Source organism: Myodes glareolus, chromosome 8, assembly GCF_982192425.1.
Source record: "Myodes glareolus chromosome 8, mMyoGla1.1, whole genome shotgun sequence".
Taxonomy (NCBI): domain Eukaryota; kingdom Metazoa; phylum Chordata; class Mammalia; order Rodentia; family Cricetidae; genus Myodes; species Myodes glareolus.
The window spans coordinates 58,766,447-58,785,110 of NC_142033.1; positions in this window are offsets into that span (position 1 = coordinate 58,766,447).

Consider the following 18,664-nt stretch of genomic DNA (forward strand, 5'->3'; position numbering starts at 1 on the left):
TGTCTGTTTGAGGGCATTGATGTACTGTATGTTTCTCAAGGTGCCTTGAATGATGCAGTCAGTAGGATTTCAGAAGCAACTTGGATTTATAAATATTATGGACAAATTCATGGAATGATATTATGAAACCAAGAATTATTTTTCACTTCTTCTAAGTATAAGAGTGTCCTCAAAAATTAGAACTCAAGGCAATGAGATAATATTTAATAAAATCATCAGCTTAAGATGACAAATATAATGAATACCATTACGAAATTTATGGAACCTGGGTTAAATGTCATGACTAGGGCAAATTAAATGTAGTATTTGGAAATAAAAGAACTTTCTTTTTTCAGCATTCAAACTGTTTATGACTTTTCCATAATAGAATGCATGCAATGCACAGCACATAAAATTTAAATAGCTTTTGGGATTGAAATGTGATAGTGTGTCTCTAATATAAGAAATACATAATGAACCAGGTGAGGTTATAGCCCAGGATCATCTTCTTGGTTCTTGGGCCCTTACATGTTTGTATTTCCCCATATATGGTGCTATTTCCCTTGGTTCTCAATAACACTATAAAAGAAACATATAACCAAATACAATTATAATTGTGTCCTAGGCCAATATCTACCTCATGGAGAAACATTTTTATCCATTCATTTAATTAGCCATCCTATTAGTGAAATTTTACTTCATAGAACTTAATCTGCAGAGATAAAATCTCTGTCTGACAAAAACATAATCTTAATGAGATGACTATATATTATGAAATAAATCTTTGTGGCCTTCTCCAAAAGTTTAAATGTTTAAATTCTAACCCCAAAAGTAACTATATTCAGAAATAGTTTGTAAATAAGAAACTAATGTTAAATAACTTCGAGAAGATAGACTTCTTCTTTACTCCAACTGAAAACTGAGGAAGAAGGAGAGGGAGAGTAGAAGAAAAAGAAAAGACACCAGAGGTCTTCCTGTTGTTGGTATGAAGACAGATCAAGAAGTGAGCCCTGTGTAAGCCAAGAAGAGAGCCTAGGGTGGGTAATTAGCATATTGCCTGTTCTTATGATACCAAATCTCAGCATCCAGCACTTGCTTAAGTCATCTATTCTTTGGTGTTTTGTTAGGGAATCCTTTAATGACTAATGCAATATACCAAATAGATACCAATGTCTAAAGTATTAAGTCATGATAGATATCTGTAACGATACAGGGTGAGCACTGTTGATCATATACAACATCTCTTAAGAGGAGAAGAGATATAAAGTGCTTTTCCAAGTCTTTTGTTACTATAGCATTACAGAATTACATAGATAATCATCTTTATAAAGAAAAAATGCTTAATCTACTGCTTTGAAGGCTTTCTATCTAAATATGAATATAGTTACTCTGATGACTGCTCACTTGGCAACGCCACCTCATGATGTAGAAAGAAGGACATTCAGGAGCTAGCAAGTTATCACAGCTTTAAACAGGGCCAAGGTGTCAAAGATGAAAGGCAGAGGCATCTGTTAACAGAGATAATCTGTTATCAGAATATCTTCAGGAATCATCAAGAAAGATACTATACAGGGTCACAAGGGAAACATGACATGTCAGGATCTCCCACTCCCACTGAGTCCCATTTCCTGAAGTTTCCTGTAGTTTCTATATCAATGCAGCATCTTGGGTACCAAGTAATTAACCATAATGGATTCTTAGCGATACCAGTCATATTCAAACTGATGCAGAAAGGATGTGTAGTGGTTGTCTAGGTGGTGAGTCCATTAGTGCAACTGGGAAAGGTTCGGTTGTATACTTAGTGCTTGTGCCTCTCCTAAGAGAACATCATTCTAAACCTCTCTCCTTTCAGATCTCAGTGCTCTGGTGGAAACCTGTTCAGAGCTTTCAATTGGTTCCCTGTGGTTCAGAACTCTAGGGCTAACTGTAGTTCTTCATTGGTCCAACCCTCCTGCATGGTGCCTGTGTTCTCTGTAAAGAGCTGTGGATTGTTGCTGTTAGGTATCTTCCAGTGTGAAAAGAAGTGCTGTTCAGTAAGCATAGCATGAGACAGAAATGGTGCCTCTAACATCCCTGGAAACTGCAGCCCAGAGACATCATCTCTGGTCACATTGTTTTTGTAAATGATAATACCTCAATGTGCACTTCTTAACCTATGATTGTTTTCCCACAGTTTATGGTGGTGCATCATAACTGATTAACCCTCAGCTCACCCACTGGTAGACTGAAATATTATCAGGCACGTTAGATAACACTCAGACTCTTTCTGCTACTGTTACTCTTTAATTCACACATTTACCCAAGAACTCATTTGTTCCCTAATGCATGTCTACTTTGTGCTTATAGTACACCAGTCACACTGACAGATACTGGAGGGACAACAGTGAGATAATTGTGTTCCAGATATAAAGGAGGCAAAAAAATAAGAAAGAAAATGATCAATGTGATTTTACTGATAAATACTCTGAAAGAAAGAAACTGTGATAGAAAACAGAATGATAATGGATGGAGAAGGGGAGAGTGGAAGTTTAAAGATGAGAAGGGACAAATTCGTTAGGAGGATGTGTGAGAAAAGGAAGAGAATAATCTCCCAATAACAGGATAATATGCATGCAGGACCTGGGGCAGCAAATGACTTCATTTTATTGATGCCCAGTTGTTTTGTTGGCTATGACTGGCATATGGTATACAGACTGCAGAGGAAAACGAGGTGAAACATTAAAGACCATGTTAAGAACTTTATGTTTCCTACAGGAGAAAGCTATTAAAGGATTTTAATTAAATGAGAAAAGTGTATACATATGTTCAATTGCCTTATAATTTATATGTTTCAAGAATGACTCTTTAATCTATGGGAGAGTCAGAGGGACAGGGAAGACAGCAAGGAGGCAGATGCTATAATCCAGGTGCAGGAAAAGAGGTCCCCAGATAAAGAGGTCCCAGTGATATAGAGGGAAGAAAGGAGAACATATTTAAATTATAATTTAAAGATAGACATGAAGAAATTAATTATGAATCGGAAATTTGAAGAGAAAATTTAAGCTTGCCTTCTAATTGTGATGCCACTAAAGACAGATAACTGTGCTACTAGTGTGACTGGAAAGATACAAAAAGGAATGGAGTGACTAAGAAAGAAAAAATCTTTCTTTACTATAGGGTGTTTTAAGAGATTAGTAGCTATTTTGATAGAGAATTCAAGGAAATGCTAGTTTATAGGTAAATAAAGACACAGTGATCATTCGATCCACATGACAGTGAGAGTCATAGGACTGTTAAATGAAGATGGGAAATCAGACAGGTTGAAGACTGAAGCCATCTGTATATACAGAGGGCAAGAGAAAGAAGGAAGAAAACGTACAGTGATGGAGAAGCAATGGCCAACACTGGAGGAAGACCCTAGGGAAAGCAACACCCTGTTATATGGATAGTGACTCACTACTATAAAAGCTGGGTACAGGGAAGAAGAAATGAACAGAGGAAATATGCCTGATGTTTGGCAAAGAACAGAATTTACCAAAAAAAGATTTCATAAGTGATAATAAAAACCATAATCAAGAAATCTTGAAAGAGACTTTCTACCTTTGCAGTTTCTCAATGCTTTAAGCCCGAACCTGGTGCACACTTTCTGTATTTACTGTGTAACACTCCCCTACAAAATAAAAATAAGAAAGAGGAGCTTTATTTACGAGTAGATCATGCTGAATTTTCACACCTTTGTAACCTAAAATACAAGATTTAGAATTTACTGGGGAACACAAATAAAACCAACAAACAAAACAAGCAAGCCAACAAACAAAACCTAAAACCAAAAAAAAAGGCAGATTCTCTGATCCTGATTTTTATTGGTTTAGTTTTGTTGTCACAGTCTTTGGTTCAGCGTTCTGTGGGACAGGTAGCTCAGGCTGGTCTAACATTTACTATGTAACTGAGGATGACCTTGAACTAATCATCCTGTCTTCACCATCTGAGAACTAGGACTAGAGGTGTGAGTCACTGTACCTGGTTTCTGAGGTACTAGAAGAGACTGAACTCAGGGTTCTTTGCTAGGCAAGTACTCTCCCCACTTTGTTACATCCCAGCCAGAGCTCTGCAGGCTCTAGCTTGTAACTCTGGGGTAATTCTGTGGTTTGTCATCCTTCCCATAGAAGTAGAAAATGGATTATAAATTGGCACTTGCTCTGTTATCTCTTTACCTGTAGGCTGAACAGATTGATCACTTATAAAAAGTATATATTTCAAGGGACACCATGAATTTCTTATCATGATTTTTTTGTTATTGTTCTTTGAGTTTCTTTCACTCAGCCTGAAAACTGAATTTCTGTTGTCTAATAAAGATGCATTTCCAAGTGCAAGAAAAAGGAAGTACTTTTTAAAGTTTCTCCTAACATTATCTATCTCCTTTGTTCTGTACAGAGAGCATAAATTTCACTGAGTATGAATGATGAAGAAAAGAAAAAAATCTAAAAAGCTTTGGAATAATTAACTGAAACACTTTCATTTCTTCCTTTTCACAAGGCCACATTTAAACTTCCCTTTTATCATCTTTTGCTTATTTTCCTGTTTCAGTTTATTGGAAATCCGTGCATAGACAGAGTGAAGATTCAACCACAGAACACTTTTTATGAGGATTTGTGGAAACTTCGTTAAATGTTTTCCTTTCTATCTTGGGGACTCCTAAAAATAACTTGCAGGTGGGCAACTCAACTCAGAGCCAAACTCTACCTCTGTTCTTTATTATAATATTTCTTGCATTTTTTGAAAGCTTTACAGCCGATAAAGAAGTTTTTGATTAGTTTTTTTTTCTGGATCTGTAGTTTTCCAGAGTTATTTTACAGGCCTATATAAAGGCCATAATCTTGTTTTTATTATAATTTTAGTTTTTGTAAATGAACAATGAAGTAGAATTTGGACATTGAGCCAAATGCTATTTTCTTCCCTTGCACTGAACCAGTCTCTGGTTGTTACTTGATCCTGGACTTGAACATCAAAGGTTTGCAGCATGTTAAAGAACATGGGAAGGAGCAGCTATCCCACCAGACACTGTGAGAGTTAATTATCTAAAACAGAGATTTTTTTTTAACTTGAATCATTCTAAAAATGTGGCAAACAACTTTTCCAAACTTACATGTCTAGAGCTATCAAGTGGTTGATCTTTCTGTGCCTAGTAGCACTAGTACCAAGTTCTGGAAGTGAGCTTGTGAGTACAGCTGTCCTCAATCACCGTGTCTTCTCATTCAGTCTATAAACAAATGCATTTGCATCTTTTAAGTCTGATGTTGCTCTGTAGCTTAGAATGAGCCTTTTAATTTTAAATAAGTAGGTTTGCAGACTGCTCGACTCACTGCTCCTGTGTGTGACATGTACAAGCACTATGTCTGAATCTTTATGATCAAGCCCGAGAAGCAATGTGGTTAAAATTAATATTTGCTTAATTCTATTTCCTATAGTAGGAGACACATACATCTGCTTACAGTTAGGAAAGGCTTACTACCCTCAGAATTGCTGCCCTCTAAATCATCAAACTGACTGATATTGCACTCAAAGGTAAAGAATACTTGCAGACAGTAAACCAAGGGGTCATGGAGTAGCCTTGTATTCAAGTCAAAAGACTTGTGATATAAATGGGCATAAAACAAAAAAAAGTCATTTATTAAGTAGTTTAAACAAAGTTGGCCTCACATGCCTTGTATTCAGATGTAAGGGAGTGAAACGAGTGATACCCATTTCCTTGTTCATCAACATTTTATGAGACAGAAGATCTGCCCCCTTTTCCTTCATTTTCTTCAAAACACTGATTAACTTTTAAGTTTAAAGCATGGTTTCTGTGCAGGGCAACTAACTACACATTGCAAATATGCATGCTTAGCTTGACCTGTACTTCCTTCGCTATTCCTTGCTTTAATATGTGTTCTTCCATATCTTTTTCTATAGGACATAAGTGAACATTATTTACCAATTATACTATTTAGGTTTAAGCTCTTATATGCCATAAAGAGAGTTTCAAACAATTATTTTTATCATAAGTGGTCATATTAGTTGTGTCTTTCAGTTATGAATTCTCTCTGCAGAAATATACAGTGAGTTTTAGAGTGAACAGCTAAACATACAATAGTTGTATCAGGGGGAATCCACATTTGAATAATTTAACAAATATTACCCAAATGATAAGTTTTAGTATACATAGCATAATTCCCTTTATGTGAATATTTAAAACATTGCCAGAGTGATAGTCACACATATGCTCACTCATCATTTCCAAATACTCTTTCATCGTGCTTAATGCAAAATCCTCCTGTAGTTATTGGCTGCCTGTATTTTGTTTGCATCATTTCTCCAGGTTTTATTTCCTAACTTTTAATCTATTATAAAAGCTAATACATATTCTGGGTGTTATGTCCATTTCTTTGTAACTTGGAAAACTATTTTAATCCATTGATTTTGTTCTCCCTTCATTGATAGTGATTTCTAATAACCATTTGTTTTTAAATTTTGTCATCTGAGGCACTTTAAATACTTAGAAAAATTATGTGAATACATTTTTCTAAAGAAAAGTAGCCACCTGGAAAGAAATTGTAGCCATTAAATTACTTTAGTTGAAACTCGATAGGAAATAATCATCGAAGGATAGTTGTTAATATGTATATTAGCCTTTCATGTTTTGAAGTATATTCCTATACCTTTAGACTCTTAGATATTTGATTATTAATTGTGAAGAGGCCTTGTAAGTAGTCATATTGTATAGTTTTCTTATCAAGTAAAGATCCCATGGAAGAAATATTCACAAAATCACAGAATCAGAAAACTGACATAGGAAGGTATATAGCTGGACTTTTCTGTCCCACCATCCAGCTCCCAAATAACACTGAAACTTATTAATTATAAATGCTAAACTCAGCTAATAGCTTAGAATTGTTTCTAACTAGCTCTTATTACTTATATTATCCCATATTTCTTATCTATTCTCTACTACGTGGCTCAGTACTTTTTTCCTTTTTTTTTTTTTGGAGACAATGTTTCTCTGTGACTTTGGTGCCTGTCATGGAACTAGCTCTTGTAGACCAGGCTAGCCTCGAACTCACAGAGATCCACCTGCCTCTGCTTCCCGAGTACTGGAATTAAAGGCATGTGCCACTACCACCTAGCTTCAATATTTTTTTTCCGAATATGTCAAGTTCATCTTGCTTCTCTCTGAGTCTCTTGGTGACTCCTCACTTGTTCATCTAAGAGAGCTCTCTCCCTATCTGAAAGTCCTTCCTAACCTTTTGCTGCCTGGTTATTGGCCAGTTAGCTTTTTATTAAACTAATGAGAGCAACACATCTTCACAGTATATAAAAAAAAATTGTTCAACACATTACCCCCTTTTTGTTGAATTAAAATGGAGCATTATTATTTTAACTCTAATATAGTAAAACTCTATAGAGCAAAAACAGCTATCAATTGAGAATTATAATTACAATATCCAGGACATTTGTATTTGGCAAATTTAGAAAAATATTATCTAATCTCATCTTCATGAGTCTAAAGTTTTATACCTCATTTACTTTTTATCATAACTAAGGAAAACTATAAGTTTCACTATTTAGTCTCTAATTCAATCAAAGACTCCAGAGAGATGTAATATTGCCTAATTACAGGGACATCTGGCCACCTGCACAGTCACCCAAATTTCCTTTGAATTACTAGGATATCCATCTTTGCCCTATAGGCCCATAATATCTAAAAGACATTTTTGAGAAGCAAGGTATTTTGAAGGGCTATTCTACCTTGTCTTGTCAAAGTTTGACTGACACATTCTTTTGTGCCCTATTTGTCCAATTTGGACAGCATACTCTCAGCAGTCAAGATAATAGCAGTTTCTTACCCAAATGACTAGCTTTTGCAACTAAGTAAGTAAACTCCATGCAAAGATTCTTAGATACCTATCATCTTCTCTGAAGTATGTTGGTGCTGCCAGGAGACCAAAAGTGTCTCACTGTCATAAAAAAATCTTTAGTTAGTAAACATATTAAATGCTAGATTGTGTAGGTCTTTGAAGTGTTTGAAGACCATCTACTTCTACATATATCTGTTTAACCTTGAAAACATAATTTCTTGAAAACATAATGAAAACAACATACCCAATATGACAACAAATTTGATTATTAAAGATGACTAACGACTGAAATGTATTTCTTAATTTTCTATTATATTTTTAAGTTAGCTGTGTAAGTACAATACTCCAAACAAGAGTAGAAACATTCATCAGTATAGTAAAAATAACTTTAAATTTGTATCAATAAAGAAAAATCCATACCAATACAAAATATTTTGATATTAATAGTTGCTTTTTGTATTAAAGATTTATTAATATATCCTTTTATCTCATCATTTCTATACTATATCCCCCCATTTCTCTCCAGAAAGAGATCTTTTAATCTAAATTCTTTCTTTAGCTTTATTTCTGACCAGGACCAATAGCAACCTATAACCAACCCCACCTAAACGATAACAAACAATTATAACCTCAAATGACCAAAAGCCATCATCTCACTTATTAAACTAATGAGAGCCACAGATATTCACAGTGTACAAAAAGATTGTTTTACAACAAAAGTGTTTGAGACTTATAGTCTTAATGTCCCTGAAGACAATGATTTTCTTTGCTGAGATTTCCCCCAAAAGCTCAGAGCCCACTACCTCTTTAGTATTCAATTTTCATGTTTTCTCTTTATTTCCCCAACCCATCTTTGTTTTCTTGCTTAGTTTCCATTCTTTTCATTAAATTTGATGTTTACTATTACTAACAAAAAGTAATTCTTTCTAGTTCTTTTTGTGTTTATTATAATTTGTCTTTTTCTAACTTTCCCTTTTTTTTTCTTTTTACACACAATTATATTTAACATATACATGGGAATAGCTACTTCGGAGCTGGCAATGGATCACCAAGGAAAACTGCTTGATGCTTAGCTTGACAATGAGAAGATTAACTACGTGTGTGTGTGTGTGTGTGTGTGTGTGTGTGTGTGTGTGTGTGAGAGAGAGAGAGAGAGAGAGAGAGAGAGAGTAGCTAATATATGGTATAGGCAAGATAATGCCATTGGGCTCTATGTGCTTGATCCAGGCAAGATCATTTACTTGCCATTCTTTGCAATCTTATTTCTATTTTGATGGAGACATTTTCTAGTTGCTCATATTGTTCTGCTTTAGAGGATTTCTGCTCTTCGTGGTGCTGTTGACAGCTGTAGAATGATCTTTGTACACTGTAAATACATGTTGCTCTCATTGTTAATAAAAAGAACTGATTGGCCAATAGCAAGGCAAGCTTTTTAGGGCAGAGAGAATGCTGGGAAGAAGAAGGGTAGAGTCAGAAAAGTTGAGTAGATGCAGAGAGAAGCAAGATGAATGTGCCATGTTGAAAGAAGGTACCATCATGTATCAGAGGGTAGAGAAGAAATATGAGCTATTTTAAAATGTAAGAGTTAGATAGTAACAAGCCTGAGCTATTAACCAATAGCAAATACATTTGAAGTACCATGGGTTTGCCTATGAGCTTCTCATGGATACATAAATATCCTAAGCACAGATTTTATTATCTCTATTTTAAGTGGGTGTTATGATTATCAGAGTAGGCTCATTATTTCTTGAGAATCAATAGTCTCTTCTTCCTAGAGAATGTTACATGATTGTTAGTGATGGCTAACAAACTTCATATGTATTGTTTTTCAAAAGAAAAGATAAAATTTCATTAATAAGTTAAGACTAATCAATTATCTAGTTTACTATAAATGTTGGCAATTTTACCATATTTTTTCTGCCTGCATTAATTAGTAAACTTTGAGCTTTTCACTTAACTGAAGGGCTTTAAAGTATTTCTTTGGAATATTTAAAATGTCAAAATCACCAGCCTTGTGCTGTGAACCCAATTTTATGTAAACTGTTACTTGACCAACAGCCTTATAAAAGCATAGCAGTGGATCTTCTGTGTGACAGATGAGTGAGAATATGTCACATAAGCAGGGCAAAATGATGAGGAAGGTCACAAGCAAGAAGGAGAGCAGTGAAGGATTACGTTACACTATTCAGAAGAAGCAAGATTTAAAACAGAAATTTTATACTGTTAGACATTGTTGTTGAATGTTTTTAGATTGAGATTGACTTAAGGTAACTGAAATTACACCCAAATCTTATTAAGGAAGTACTAATACACAGTGAAAAAATATACATAAATAAAGTTTTGTATACTTTGAGAGTAACCATGAATTCTCTAATTAGACTTAAGACACACTCAACAAGAGGAAAGTCATGTTGGTTTAGAAACCTAGCCAAAGACTAAAGGCTCTTGAAATCATGGTTCTTGGAGGAGAACCTAAAACCACAACTTTCCTAAATCAGCATGATCCCTAACAGCATTATAAATTTGTCCTTATACCCACAGAACAATGTAATCCTCATTCCTCATGAAGAAAACATTTTTTTTTTTGCAACAAAGCAGGAACATTACAGAAAACTACAACTAGTCAAAATACATATTGTGGAACTAAGTTCCTAGGGACGCATCTAAGGCTGACGGGTCTTAGATTTAGGGATTTTAGCGCTGTATTTTAGATGTCTATTTTAGATCTTTGTGAAAGAAGAAACAAAAAGATTGCTAAAGTCAGAGAAACAAGGAATTTTCTGTGACATTGTCTCTACTAAGAATGTCAGAAGTTACACCTCACCAACTGATTGTGTAAACGTGACATGCACAAGAACAAAAAAATAGTCATGATGAAGTAGATAAAGAAAAATCCCAGAAGGCCAAACAACTATATGCAAACAAGGAGTGCAGTAGAAATGTTCTCCCCAGCAAGGAGCACACCAATTTGTTATCTAACACTAAGTTCATCTGCCCTGAAAAAAATAAGTAAATTACATATATGTCTGTGTGTATGTATGTATGCACATATACACACATGTATATGTAATATTATATAGACTGCACATGTTGTATTTATGTTTAGTAATATATACAGACATGTGCATACTGTCTATAGGTATAGCATGTATGTATCTGTAGGTATAACAGTACAACTTTTATATGTTCATATGAATATATGTAACATATATATAATATATACATATATGTAGCATAATTAATGAAAAAGAGGTCATGAATTTGAAACAACAAGGAGGGTTATATGATAAAGTTTGGAGGGAGGAAAGGGAAAGAAGAAATTATGTAATACAATTTCAATTTTAAAAGAAATCATTTTTACAGTTGAAAGAAAAGAAATTCGCATATGCTTCTCTTCTTACTTTCAAAACTCCCTTCTGACTTGATCAGTGTTCTTCTTTTCTTTGTTTCCCATACCCAGGCATTCCTATGACTCCGTCTCTGCTCTTTCCAGGGGAAATCATTTTGAATTCCAGCTCTTCTAGTCTGTCTCTCTTCACAACTCAGTGAAGTCACCTTGTGAACTATGTATTGTCCCTTTCCATGCATGAAAACATGCCCTCATACCTGAATATTCTAGCCTCTATTACATTTATTTATAAAACATATGTCTGTCTGTCATCTCATTATAAAATACTCTAGGTGCCAAAATGATTCAGAGTTTAATATTTTATGAGCTGGGATTTTGTGCTATTTGTATGTTTTTCATTTTGTCTGTTTTCTAAATTGCTCACAATGAAAATGTAATCTCTTTATATAGAGAAAATAGTTAAATTATTTAGAGCATGAGTTATTAGATTTGGCAGAGGGATGTCTCCAGTGTCTTGCTTGGAGAATTTTAGGAGCTAGTGGTAGAAGAAGCACAATTAGAAGTAAAGAAGTTTCCTAAGTTTGCCACTGAACAATTTAGAAACCTTAAAATATCTTCCATTACTGAAATGGCCTTTTTGTTATAAAAATTACAGCATGTTGATAACTTCAGGGAAATTATAACAAACAATTTGTTATGAAATGAGTTTCATTTAATTGTCTAGGGAATGGCTGTGACTTCTTTCTTTTTCCGTGGTCATAAAGAAAGTTAGTGTCAGCATGTACCAAGCCAGCTGCAAGCATATAGTCACTGGGGCTCTGAGTCTGGTGCTGGTAGTTCCTACAGGGAAAGGTCACGCTATAACCCTCTACACTTTGTTAAGTTTCATTTGATTATTTTTAATTCAGTTAAGTGATGTTCACTCTTGTATCTGATTAGTTATATTATTGAGAGACAACACCTTTGAGGACCTCATTCTAGTTCCTTTTTGTGGAAGAACTAATGCCTGGTTGTATCTGACTCTTTGTGTTGTAGCATATAAGCTTGAAATAAAATAAGTTTAAATTTGGGGATCTGAATGCTTATGCTTTAGAGTCAACTCGTGTTTTTATCTCCTGTGTTCTTGAAGAAATCCCATGTCTCAAAGTCTAATTTATCTTCTTTGTAATAACAGAGTTGTTATAAAGCTTATTGGAATAATATATATTATTTGGGAATTCTAATTCTTATATTCTCCAAATTTGTCATTGTTCTCTGTGTTAAATAAACTCTCTTATTTGAAGGGTAGTGGCATGCTTGATGAGTTGAGGTAATTTGTTAGTACCCTTGTAAAAAAATTCACACATGTAATAAAAGTGATACCTAATTTCACAATGTTAATGGACATACATGAAGTATTTCTCTGAACCCATCTTTAAGAACAGATACTTTGTTTATTAAATTGCATCTTTCAGTTCCAGTTTTCCTCTTAGAATATTTCCTATGAGATTCAACTCCCAGATATCTTTTCTCGATGACTGTTAAAGACTTCTATCATCACCCACTGGCACATATCCAGCAGGGCAGGCCCCACAGAGGCTGACTTCTTGAAGTCGAAGTGACCTTTCTCCTTGTTACTTTTCCTTGTGTCTATTTGTTCAAGTCAACATTTTTTTCTTAACTAGAAGCAAATGAACATTAACTCTATATTTATTTTTTATTAAAAATTCCACCTCCTCCCCTTCTACTACTCCCTTCCCTCCCCTCCCCTCCTACCCCTCTTGCTCCAGGCCAAAGAGCAGTCGGGGTTCCGTACCCTATGGTAAGTCCAAGGTCCTCTCCGCTACCCCCAGGTCCAGGAAGGTGAGCATCCGAACAGACAAGGCTCCCACAAAGCCCGTCCATGCAATAGAATCAAAGCCCAGCGCCCTTGTCCTTGGCTTTTCAGTCAGCCTCCATCATCAGCTACATTCAGAGAGTCCTGTTTGATCACATGCTCCATCAGTCCCATTCCAACTGGCCTTGGTGATCTCCCATTAGATCTGTCCCACCGTCTCAGTGGGTGGACGTATCCCTCGCGGTCCTGACTTCCTTGCTCATGTTCTCCCTCCTTCTGTTTCTCATTAGGACCTTGGGAGCTCAGTCCAGTGCTCCAATGTGGGTCTCTGTCTCTGTCTCCATCCATCACCAGATGAAGGTTCTATGGTAATATGCAAGATATTCATCAGTGTGGCTATAGGACAAGGCCAGTTCAGGTGCCCTTTCCTCTGCTGCTCAAGGGACAAGCTGGGGACATCTCCTTGGATACTTGGGAACCCCTCTAGAGTCAAGTCTCTTGCCAACCCTAAAATGGCTCCCTTAATTAAGATATATACTTCCCAGCTCCCACATCCAGCCCTCCTTCATCCCAACCATCCCATTCCCTCAAGCTCTCCCCATTCTCCCCTTCTCCCGTCTCTCCCCCCATCTCCCCTTATCCCCAACTATGTTCATAGCAGCACTATTTGTAATAGCCAGAACCTGGAAACAACCTAGGTGCCTCTCAATAGAAGAATGGATAAAGAAGGTATGGCATATATACACTTTAAAGTTCTACTCAGTGGTAAAAAGCAAAGACATCTTGAATTTTGCATGCAAATGGATGGAAATAGAAAACACTTTACTGAGTGAGGTAACCCAGACCCAAAAAGAGGAATATGGTATGTACTCACTCATAAGTGGATTCTAGCCATAAATAAAGGACATTGAGCCTATAATTCTTGATCCTAGAGAAGCTAAATAAGAAAGTGAACCTAAAGAAAAACATATAGTGATCCTCCTGGATATTGAAAGTTGAGTATTAACTGTTGATGGCAAGATTCTATCTCACCTAAGCTTTCTATGGATTGTAATACTCCCAGTCAATTGCAACATATTGTCAACTCATTAGATCTCTACATTTAAACTTATTTTATTTCTAGTTTGTATTGCTGCAAACTAAGGAAACAAAACAAAAACAAATCATTTGTGCGCACGCACATACACACACACACACACACACACACACACACACACACACACACACACCACTGTCTTTGTAAAACTGCCAGAATCATCTTTGCTTTGTTGGAAGTGCGAGAATTTAACTCCCCCATCCTCCCACGCTTCACTATGTAGAACTGCTATCAATCAATGGCCTATAAGGTGAGACAACATAGAAGTTTGCTATGGACATTAATTTTTAAGGTTTCCTCTGTTAAATAATGCCCTCTTGCTGCCCCCAATGATGACTGACTTGTGAAGTACACATGGTTGATCATTCTGTCTTCCTTCTCACTTCCTCATTAGTTGTCTCCCCATTTTCAGATGTCTTACAATTGCATCATCTGTTAGAGTCAGCTTTTTTTTCCCTCATTCCATTATTTTATTTTGAGTTTCCCACTCTCTTAGTGAGTTTAATTCTCATGAATGGAATTCTCCTTATTTTTAAATCTGATGAATAGAAATTTTTGCATTTCACTCATATGATGAGAATGAGCACCTTTAATAGCAATTAAAATACATTATCTAACAGTCAAAGGCCTGCTTGAGCTAGGAGATTTTACTTTTACTGCCAGTCATTAAACACCTCTTGCAGCTCCCAGGTATTATGGCTACCAAAGTGAGGCAAGAGAGAGAAACAGATAAAGTGAAGGTGAGGTAGGAAGCAAGAGGTATCCTTCAATCTAGCTTCTGGTTGAAGTATTTCCCTAGCTGAGTTCAAGAATTCCTGCATAATTAGCATCTGTTGTAAGGCAACCTACAGAGAAACTGTATTCCATGAATATATTAAGCTATTTCGAGGTATTTTAAGAATGTTAGAGTACTAATAAAGTATTCTTAGGGCTTGAATGTATATGAATTTACTCCTTCCTCAGGTATAGAGCTGAACTTTTCTGGAAATCTCAAGGTTATTGATTCTTTTTGTAGGAAATGTGTTACCCATTTGTGCAACCATTGTGAGCTACAGTATCACCCTGTGAGTTTGAAATCCCGTAAGAAATCCCAGGTACCATTCTATGGTCCTATTTCCTAGGAGAGAACTGAAAAAGGGCCTGGGGCAGATTATTCTGGAACCTCTAAGATGTAACTTCAGAAGATACCAAAGTCATACATGTAGCTGTTTATTTCTGTTTTAAATTTTTTTCTTCTATTCTTCTCATATATTTTACATCAAGACCTCAGTTTTCCCTTACTCCATTCTTCCCATTCCTCCACCCCTCCCCTCTTTTTCAGGTATATTTCTACTCCATTTCCCTTCAAGAAAGGATCCCCTATGAGCCAGGCTTCGTTGATTCTGTGGGTGTGCTCGTTTTGTTTCTCTGACCCCTCTGGCTCCTTTTATCCTTCCCACCCCCTTTTCTGCAGGGTTCCCCTGGATCCATATGTGACTGTTCTTAAGACACTTATGAGAAATATTATTTAGAGAAGTTCATACTCCCAACCAAGTGTTCCCTGTCCTTTCTCTAAATATCTTTCTTTTTATTAACACTGTGCTTAAATCAATGCTAAAATCTTTTCTTAGCAAATTCCAACATAGCTTTAGCCTTGCTTGTCTTGAAATTTTTTGCAGCAACACAGTCAAGAATTTCAGATTAATCTCTCAAATGAACTCAGAATACGGCAGGCAGTAGCCTGTGCTGTGCCTTTGGTCTTCCACCACTGCTACTGACAAAGGCTCACATGGCTCAAAGCCCTCAGTGCTATTACCACCACCTTATGATTGCCCAGACCTACCTTGTGGTTTACATATAAAATTGAGAAAAAAAACTTACTAAGATTACAATTTGAATAAGATAATATAAATGGTATTATTTTGCATCAATTAAGTCAGAGGTATCTAGAGCAGTGATTCTCAGCCTGAAAATTGTGATCCTTATGGAGTCAAATGTCACCAAACCATCATAAACAAAGATTTTTACATTATGATTCATATGAGCAGAAAATTTACAGTTGTGAAGCTTCTTTTATGGTTGGGGTTCTCCACAACATCAGGGATTGCATTAAAGGGTCATATCATTTGGAAGGTTGAGAACTACTGCTCTGGAGAAACAAAGCCTACAGAATGAATCCCCCCCCCTCTGTTTCTCTGAGGTTTATACAAATAAAGGGGATATAAAGCAGATTAGAATGGTTAACAAGCTTTGGTCCAGTTGGTCCAACAATGGCTGTGTAACATTGGAAGGTCTGAGAATCTTATGGTTCAGTCCACAAGACCGGATATTTTGTGGAATATGATTTTGACTGTGTAAAGGTGTGTTACATTTGTTCCATTTGTTCCTGTTGCCTTTGTTAGTGATGCCAGGATGTATTGCATTCGTTTGTTTAAATAAAATTAACCTGGGGTTCGGAGGCTTAGTCAGCAACTAGCTGACAGGAAGTGGTAAGAAGACTGAGCAGAAGGATGGGCCCTTTTTTTGGATGGATACAAGCAAGGAGAAATTAGCTTACTGCTGAGCCTCTCTGAAGGAGCAAGACTTCACTTCAGCCTCTGAATACTGAGTTCTGTAGAAGGATAGAGATTTAGAATCAAGTTTCATTTAGTGGCCTTGACAGAGATGGTGCCTGAGGGAACAGAATTCCTGGCCGGCTGAGACACAAGTGGCCAAACTATTGCTGGTAGCTGTGAAGTTACAGTGGCCAGTTGGGACAGCAGTTGCTTAAGGTGCAGCCACTGTATTGAAAGCTAAACAACAGGATTCTAAGTTGCTTTTCAGTATGTACTGAAATCTCAAAAAAAGTAGCCTCTAATGTCAGTGAAGAATTGACTTGCTAGCAAGAGCAAGAGTAAGCAGGCAAAGATGACCTTTCTTGACCTTAATATAGGTTGCCAGTAGAAGGTGTTGCCCAAATTAAAGGTGGAATTTCCCACCTTAAAAGATCTAAATAAAGGCTTATCTTCCTACCTCAAAGATGCAACTTTGAATTGGGTCTTCCCACTTCAAATGATTTAATTTTTTTTTTTAAATCTTGCACTGGAGTGCCTAGTTATTTGGGGTTTAGTTAATTCCAAATGTAGTCAACCAACGATATCTATCATATAATTTTAAGGTAAATTAACTAAATAATTTACTATGATTTTGCAAATAATAGTAGTGTGTTTGAAGATAAATTAAAATTCACTGTATACTTCTCTAATGTTTCCCTTTCTATTAATCAATTATACTCTTGGGAGCTCTTATTTGTTATTCAGATTATCAAATTACATGGAAAAATCAAGCATATCAAATATATAGATGCTATTTGAAACATTTTAAAAGATTAATTTAATAAGCAGTAAAATCCCTTGAAAGTCATACTTAAAGTTTCCTGGATTTACAATTAGGATCATGAATTTGTAAATTAAATCTAAATGCTTCAAAAACACTTAAATCTTTGCATTTATAGTTTTAATAACTTAATATTAAAGTTCTAAAAGACGTAAATCTTTTTAGTGTAACCATTTCAAGTAAATTATCCACTTCATAATAGCAGTGTTATTCCAAAAAACAAAAATTAACTCTCATTTTCATTTTTTCTAAAGCAGACTCCATTCTCATTAACATAGTGTTTACTGACAATCAGTCTTTCTGTCCTCATTAACATATTGTTTATTTCTGATCTTGTGCCAAGAGGCCTATCTTAGCTTAGTTCCAGGTTTAGTGTTCTCCGTGTGATCATTCAGGACTTAGCCTTAGGCACCTGCCCTCAGTACAGTTGTATCATCCTCTTGTCTCAAAGCTGTGAGTGAAACAACTTAGAATGCAGTGGTGCATATCATAGTTCACTAGTGGATGCATCCATTTTGAAACAAATTTCAACATCTAATGGGATGACTGCTGTCTCTTCCACAGTATGCTAATTAGCCATTTGCCACGTTGCAACAGCCCTTGTTAGAATGTCATGTTCAAATTCTCACACTAGACTGCATGTGTCTTCTTAGTGAACTCTGATGCCACCTAAAGAAACTGGCAGCATGTTGCATTTGTTTACTTTGCTAAGACATTATTGGTACAAATAAGTCACATGACCAAGCTAAGATTTAAGGGATGTGCACAGAGTCTGGATAGAGAAGTAGGGGGTCAGAGGCCTTTGGAGAGAGGAGAATCCTGGGAAGAGGATAGAACTGAACTATTGATGCACTTACTCAAATTTATTAGGAAGGTCAAACTATCTTTTAGGAGTTGTAGAAAAAAAGGCATTTCCTTGTTTTTGAATAATATGGAATATAGATGTGATATCTAAAATCCTTGAGGATATTGGTTCCAGAAATAAATCAAAAAATGTCAAATCAAAGTGGAAAGAAAAAGAGAGAAATAATGGTTCAAGGAGGTAGATTTCCACAACTGAATTTGGTTTTATACCTGGTTGTTTTCAGTTATGTCACCCATTACATCCACTCATTTTAAATTTAAATTGTATTTGTGTTACTATAAAGAATTATAGCTCATACAACTTCATAGCCTCTGTGGAGGTTTGAATAAAA